The following is an 8,438-nucleotide window of genomic DNA, read 5'->3' as shown; positions in this document are numbered from 1 at the left end:
TCTGCACACTTGTATCTTAAGTGATCCCACGCAGGGGAAAGTATAACTGTATTGAATTTAATTATCTCCCTTTATATATACTTTATCTGTCTAAATTCATTGTATCCTACGGATCTACTTGATCTTACGTGATCCAGTTGACTATCGGAAATAGATATATAGTTCTCTGGTCCCAATCAGTGAAGAAGACAATAAAATGTCATCGTTGATTTGTGAGATATGTCAACAGAGAACAAACTCTATATATGAGAATGTTGAGCTTGTTTCAATGTGTAGTGCAGTTTGTGACTGTATATAAAGCTGTTCTGAAACCATCATTTTTGTGATGGTGGATGAGCAGTGGCTATGCTTTCATGACTGTTCTGCTAGGCGCTGTGCCGTAATTGGACTGGCATATCGATGTGGTGGTATGTGTGTATATATTCTCTCATTTCTATCAATTTATCTGCACACTTGTATCTTAAGTGATCCCACGCAGGGGAAAGTATAACTGTATTGAATTTAATTATCTCCCTTTATATATACTTTATCTGTCTAAATTCATTGTATCCTACGGATCTACTTGATTTTACGTGATCCAGTTGACTTTCGGAAATAGATATATAGTTCTCTGGTCCCAATCAGTGAAGAAGACAATAAAACGTCATCGTTGATTTGTGAGATATGTTAACAAAGAACAAACTCTATATATGAGAATGTTGAGCTTGTTTCAATGTGTAGTGCAGTTTGTGACTGTATATAAAGCTGTTCTGAAACCATCATTTTTGTGATGGTGGATGAGCAGTGGCTATGCTTTCATGACTGTTCTGCTAGGCGCTGTGCCGTAAATGGACTGGCATATCGATGTGGTGGTATGTGTGTATATATTCTCTCATTTATATATATATATATATATATATATATATATATATATATATATATATATATATATACTTAGAATTTGTTAAACTCATAATTATCTCAAAAACTGTTGAAGGCATCAACTTGAATTTACTGGCAGATATGTCTCGCCGAGACAGAGTTCATTGTGTTGTTTACAAAACTTTTGATTATAACATTTAATCATTCTCCTAAGTTAAACATTCCCTTTCTCGACATGCTGTGGGTTGGGGTATGCTCATTGCGAAATACTATGAGATTTCAATTACATATAAAGTCGGTCATTCTTCGAAAAAAAAAAAACTTGTGGACGTTATTTAATATATACATTATACAATGTTTACAGTTTCTTAAAGTTAACTAGGAAATTTTTAGCTAGAGACTGTGTTTGTTTTTTCTTTTTCTCTCTTCTGAACATTTCGAAATGAAGAAATAACGCTTTGACAATGATTTTAAAAATCTTGACTTCAATAATAATACAGTCACTCTAGCGTTGCTAGTTTACCTAATTTATCTTATGTTTTCAAAAGCTTCGTTAGAACACTAATGATTTCTTAGTTTTCCATCAGTAACGTAATCAACAATGTGTTGTTTTGTAGAAATATTGCATGTATATATGTCTTCTGTGACGTAAATACTTGAAGTTTTTGTTGATGGCAGTGTTTATTTTTAGCTGTTCCTTAGTGTTAGCTTTTAAGTAAGGCATATGTGCTATTTTAGAAACAATATGCTTACCTCTGTATTTCTTATCTCTTTTTTTAAACTAAATATAATGAAGCTCAAATGCAGTTTGTTTTTGCATATCTAATACATTTGTTTTCTTATAAGACAACAATTTTGTTAAACAAAATAAAGCACGTTTGTAGAATACACAATGTTTGTTGTTATCTGTTTAAACGCATTTATTCCAAAAAAATATTGATAACTCTGCCAACCTGTCACGGTCTAGACCGTGAGGTAAAAACCTTTGGTAGTGTGGTCTCTCGGTAGAGGTATATTTAGGTAGTCTGTTGAGGGAGTTGGCTGGTTCCACACAGTTTACTTCTATAGTGATTGCTATTCTTTTTCTACTTTGCTCATTTCAACCTCTTACTTATAATTTTAATGGAACACTATCTCTACATAGATAAAAAAAATCTCTGTAACATTTATATACTGTTTATTCCGGTGGTAAATTACAAGTTTATTTTGGTTATAACAAAGTTACAATAACACAATGATAAATTGTCAACAAATGAGGATTCTAATGCAAAAATGAGGCTGGTGGCTTAATGTACTTGTAAATATTATATGATTTCAACATCACTCTCGGCTAATGTGCTCCCTTACGTTTGGTGATTGTATCACAAATTTATTTTGTATTAATCTAAAATCAAGTAAAACTAATGTTTATACCAAGGCAAAGAGTAAAAGCAAAATTTAATGGCAAAAGTTATAAGTAAAAAGTCAAAAGATAAAAGTCATAAGTAAAAAGTGATAAATTATAAGTGAAAAGTCACAAGGCAAAACCTAAAAAACGAAAAAATAACTCAGCATTTATAACAATGATCAATTATTATTTTTGAAATAACAATCATATATATTCCTTTTAAATACCATAATACATTGTATAAAGTATGGTTGCTATTTGTTGCGAATGAATAAGACGTTTGAATCTAATTACACTTACTTCAAATTACACGTATAACTTATATGTCACGGTAGATGATGTGCAATCTCGGCCGGGACAGAACTAGCCCTGTAAGAGGGTCCGGGTTCGAATCCCCGTATGGCTGCTGATCTTTCTCCCCCTGTGACATTTGGCATAGTGGAAAGTGTCCCTGCCAGTCACGCGGGAGACCGAGGTTCTATTCCTTGTCGGGCAGCCGTTTTGTAACCAGGGCTTGATAGAAGAGATACAACCAGAAGTCGATTCATATAGTGCAGTTAATCTCGTAATACGTATGCCAAAAACAAAAAGAAATACTGCATGTATTTACGTGAAAAGTCACAAAATTGCACATACATATATTGTGATGTAAAAACTTTAAAAATTAATATTTACAGGCTGCTGAGTTGGAAATCTTTAAAAGGACAATTAACTTGTACAATAAATGAGTTTAGATTTGATTTAAAGATTCCCACTACACGTATGCTTTTCGTGAAAAATTACATGCAAAGACTGTTTAAGAAATGACCCGTTAAGATATGACCATTCTAATGCACTACCTCCATTTCAAGAGTATTCACATTAGTTGCATGAAATCAGATGGTTGTGGGTTCGAATCCGATAGGAGCCAACTTTTTTTTTCTTCATTTTTTCTTCAGTATTTTTGTAGCTATATTTAGATGGAAAAATATGCTCGTTTTCTATTATTATCTTTTTTAACAGATATTCATTGCCTAATTAATGTTAAATCTAAGAGCAAATACGACATGTAACATTTTCAATGATTTATATATTACAAACTAGCCGGTAAAAGCCTTCCATATTTCACAGAATGAATCAGTATACTTCTAGAAAGATTTTAGCAAACTTTGATACAAGCCCTTTGACTAAATGTAATTTTAGTGGTTTTTTTTTAGTTTTAGAATGATATGATAGAAAATGTTCAAATGGGTGGGGTAAAGAAACATTTCCATGCATATTTCTATCGTGTCAAGAATAGTCATGCATTTAACATGGATAGTTCATTACTAGAATGTTATTATTTGCAGCTTAACAAACAAACACTTGCAAAACATGTTTAAATGAGATGACACGGATATTTTTTTAGACTTTCAATACATGTATTTCTTTTAAAAAGCCTTTTTAATGGATATGTTCGGACTCATTATAATGCCTACAACTCCAAATCCGTACGGTAAATTTTGCTTAAATTTTGCAAACAGGTGTCCTTTAGGTATACTACTCAACAATGTTGTCAATTTTACGATCCCTTATAGTGCAAATTAGAGTGGTTATAACTTAAATGATTATTTACAAATATATTGTAATTTGCTCAATATTTACAAACCAATATCTTAAAACAACCATATAATGAAGTGAAATTGTAGACTATCGTCTTTATGATTTTAAAACATCATTTTTTTAAACTTAACCTATAGTAACCTAGAATATATCAATAACACGAAAAAAATCAGTATAAGTCGTTTCAAAGCGTATTTATATTAAATATATTATCAAAATTAAATCGTTCAACTCGGTACACAGTTGTAGTGCTGAATCAGCGTCCACTGGCATCTGTAGATCTGGCTTCAGAAGAGGTGCTAATTCTACGAATTCCCCATATTGTCTTTTTGGGTGTGAATACATGTTCTTTGCAAATATATACGTCTCTTAAGTTAACTGCATTGCCGAAATCGTGAGTTTCATACAGACCTGGTAAAAAACAGTGTGTCAGGTTTACCACAAATAACAGAAGAACTGGTTTGTTGCCTTATTTCATGTGCAATCCGGTCTAACTCGGTTTGTATGAGGTCCATGAAGCAAAATTTTAAGTTCTCACATTGTATCGGGTCCAGATCATTAAATACACATGCATCGCGTAAGTCTTTGGAAAAAAATTAATCTACCTATGGATTCCATTTTGTCGTAATGTACACCGCCACTTCTCAATGCGTTGGTTAGATGTGCTTTTTCCAGCTACAATGCTTCAAGTACCAGCAATCGGATCTGTAGAATCGTGTCTGAAGTATTGTTGCAATAGTAAAGCAATGCAGTTTTCCATACCAACACCACAACGTAGTATTGGGTGGGAGGGACTTGATAATGTTCATTAAAGGTATCTAAAAGTATTTTGCAATAAGGTATGGGTTGTTATTTGAGTCCGAAACCTCTAACCATATTATTTGTCTACTATACCCATTCACAGCACCATGGATACAAAATCCTTATGGTTTAAGTTTAACCGTCCATATGTCATATAAAACTGGTCCTTTGGCGTAGTATACGCGTCGGCATAAGCGATGAGCTTTCCGCATCTCAATACCATCTGTTATTATTTCCATGACGTCGTCCCCCTTGACGTACATGTGGTAATCCAGCATAAACCTACGCCATACTGTACGGTATCCTATGCATTGCCCACTTGTTTGTATTTCTCTATTTATAACATCAGACACAGTCTCAAAAGGAGTATATATTCCATTACGCCGTTTTAAATTTAAGCGTTTAAAAAGTCTATTCACTGTACTAAATGACGTCGTAATGCCATGCCGTACCAGAAAGTACTCTATTATCAGCAGAGTTTTGTTTGTTATAGATGTTTAGGGTAGGTATCTTGGCACGGTAGCTTTGGTAATGCCGAACAGTATAATGATGAAGACACAGATCAACATCAAGGTTTTCATCCTCGTTACCTTTTGTCCAGTAGCTGTGTCTGAAATAAGAGTTTATCTTTTATCTAAATCTTTATACATTCATAGTATATAAAATGGGTAAATCTCTTAGCTCCGTCTTTTAAAGATTGATAGGTGCGAAAAAACATAACATTTAAAATGCTAGTAGGATATATTGTTCTAACTGGTCCTATATCTATGTTTGCTCTTAAGTGTTCTTTTCTCAATTGTTAAAATATACAACAAAATTAGACATTGATGCTAAATGCAAATGGTGCTCGAGCACAATTATAAGTTAACTTTGTACTTGTGTGTGTAAACATAACACTTGCCGTTCTTTATGAAATTAGTCAACACTATCTAAGTACTTTAGAGAAATACTGATTCTGTGTTAGCTCAATAAAATGCTGAATTGCGATACATGTTTAATACTGTGCACCATGCCATTTTAAGACGTAAAACTTGTATTCCCTGTCTACTTGTAAAAATTTGTTTGTTACTCATGGACAGATTTTGTGATGAGGGCAAAAATGTATAAGCACTAATATAATGAACATATTTAGAACACAGCAGATTGCACAAAACACACAGTCACACTTGTGGAATTAAAGTCTGTGATATATTACCACTATGGGATTATATCAAATAACATTAAATTCCCTCCTTAACACATCCTCTCCTCCATGACAAATCTCAATGAAATTATTTAAAACGTTTAAAAACATACCTGAAACCAAAGTTGCTGCTTTCAGCTTCTAAAGCACGTGTAAAATGGGTTAGCAAAAAGTCATAAGACGTAAGTCACAAATCAAAAGTCAAAAGTCGAAAGTCAAAAGTAAAACATCCGTAAGTCCAAACTCAAAAGTGACCCTCCAAGGCTTCCATAATAAGCTCTGAAAATGCTAAACTCTGCTTGGACTTGCCGCTATGAGGTCAACGATTAAGAATATAAAGCGGCGTGGCAATTTACGAGAGTAAAACAATAACAAAGCTAAAGAGGAATCGGGGCAAATTGCTCCCATTAAATCTTTTATCTAGAGATATTTCTTGACGACAACATTTTTAATATTTCAAGAAATAAAATTCGCCACTAATGATTTTCATAGTGAATGCACGTATTTGTGAAAGGAAAATGTAAAGGTTTGATACAGTTGATGCCTTAGTTATTTGTTAATTATTTTCATAACTCCTGCGCCAAAATGGTAAAATGTTTATTGGATACCAGTCTGATCTCGACTACACTGAAATATGCATTATTGAAAATGAAGGAAAAGCGAGAGAAGTACATGTACAAATTTTTAATAAAATAAAATAAGGAAATTTAAAAACAAAAAAGGGGATTGGAATCTTAGCAATTATTGCTAATATAATAAACATCGCAATCCATAAAAAAAGCCTGAGCTAAGCTTAAGACCGGTAGGACAGGGGGACTTACATGTCTGTTTCAACAAAGCCGGGTGTTAGAGGTATGTAGCAAAGACAACGCGGCGATAAAGCGATAAGTACGGACCTACACGTACATACAAACACTGCTTATTCAACTTTCGACTAGCCACTTAAAGGCGTCGGCCGGCAAGTTGATTTTTTGCAGCCCTGTCCAAATAAGACACAGGAAAATTTATGGACAGCTAAATGGCCGACCGCACGGTCACAGGCCCCCTCTAACGGTTCAGGAAGCACGCCCAATAACACCAATATAAGAGATAACCGCCGAACGCAAGGTGCTGTTACAAACGGTTAACCTAAAGTGAGCACAAAGATACTGCTGCGGTATCATGACTTTAAGAAAATAAATACTTATAACTAGATGTGCCAAAACCATTTGCCTCACGACGCGGACATTTATAAACGTTTTGAAAATTAAAAAAAAACAAAAACAATAAACAATCGTTTCTCTCGCCTTTTCTTCATAAACGATACACATGCGTTGTAGCATGCCGATTGATGCTATGCAGCCGCACAGTAAAGCATATGTTTGGGGACAATCTCTGGAAAGAAGATTTGCTAGGTAGAACCATTGACCTTTTCAAATAAAACGGCTTTGGTCTGCAAAATACATAGGCAGTAAGACGATCAAACGGGAAAATAAAATGAACTAACTTAGATAAAGAGACTATTAGCTAAATAATTCTAAAGGGAAACAAACAAAACTTGAAAAACACAACGTAGCACTTTAAATCAGGTCACTTCCCGCAAAACGTGGAACATTGAGGTGCCTTTAAACAGACAAAAGACATTACAAACCAGGTCGTCGTTCGAATCCTTTATCTTTTATATACAATATTTAAGGAAATTGAAGTTTAATTTTTTATTATTAATGAATTGGGCCCCGTTTTTATTATCTTTAATTTAAAAAATGATAAAAACAATTTCAACTTCTTTAATTCTTAAAAAATCAAACAAAAATACTTAGAGAAACTTTTGGGTTTTAACTTTTTAACAAAAGATAGACAATTTTAACTTCTTTTAAAATTTGACTTCTTTTAAATTTGAACAATATCAATTTAATTTTTAAAACTTCAGAGAAACTTTGGGTTTTATCTTTTTAAACGGCATATTTTAAACAAAGTTAAAATGACACTGTTTAAACACAAAAAAAACTTTCGACGGATTCAAAAGGGGGAAAATCATATAAGAAAAACAAATTGCTTGAGTGGGCCTTTAATTTATCCGAAAAGACCGCTGGCCCCCAAAATCACAAAAAAAATTAAAACAATCAAACATTTCTTTTATAATTTTTTTTTTCGTTTTATATATCTTTTTAAGCTGCATGCCTCCAGATGAGTCAAAATATTTCAATAAAATCAAACTTGAGAAATATGTACAATGATATTAGGAAAAGTAGAACGATTCAAGATTCAAGTAATATTTTACATGTAATGTGCGATTAATGACTGATTTTTCAATATTTACAACTAGATTCCTACTGCATTACATGTTCTTATGCAGTAAGGAGTATTTATGCAATTTTGACTATTTTTTGGTAATTTGCGTGGGTTGTAGATGCTATTGATAATGTGCAAATTGCTTCCTTTTGGTTATTTCACAATATTATACATTCAAATACATTTTAAAAAAAATCATGAAATATAGCACGAATTTGGAGGCGTGCTGCTTTAATATCAAGAATTGTTTAAAGAACTTATTTATTGTTTATTGTTTTTATAAAATTTCTACAACTGTAATATTTTAGGTTGCTAGGCTATTCTTTACGAATTTTTTTCTTTCTTTCTTTTGTG

The 8,438-nt window shown here is 32.9% G+C and overlaps 1 long non-coding RNA gene across 1 annotated transcript; it reads right to left on the bottom strand.

The window, feature by feature from the left end:
- Positions 1 to 918: 918 nt before the first annotated feature.
- On the bottom strand, positions 919 to 6,087 carry LOC132731514 (uncharacterized). The gene is made up of 2 exons (XR_009625903.1): positions 5,927 to 6,087; positions 919 to 5,240 (listed from the first exon to the last, which is right to left on the bottom strand). It is a non-coding gene; the product is annotated as an uncharacterized LOC132731514 (long non-coding RNA).
- Between the last annotated feature and the right edge of the window lie 2,351 nt (positions 6,088 to 8,438).

This window comes from Ruditapes philippinarum, unplaced genomic scaffold (genome assembly GCF_026571515.1).
Source record: "Ruditapes philippinarum isolate M1 unplaced genomic scaffold, ASM2657151v2 ctg2768_1_1_1_1, whole genome shotgun sequence".
NCBI lineage: Eukaryota > Metazoa > Mollusca > Bivalvia > Venerida > Veneridae > Ruditapes > Ruditapes philippinarum.
The sequence above is the reverse complement of the archived record's forward strand: the minus strand, read 5'-3'. Positions and strand labels throughout refer to the sequence as shown.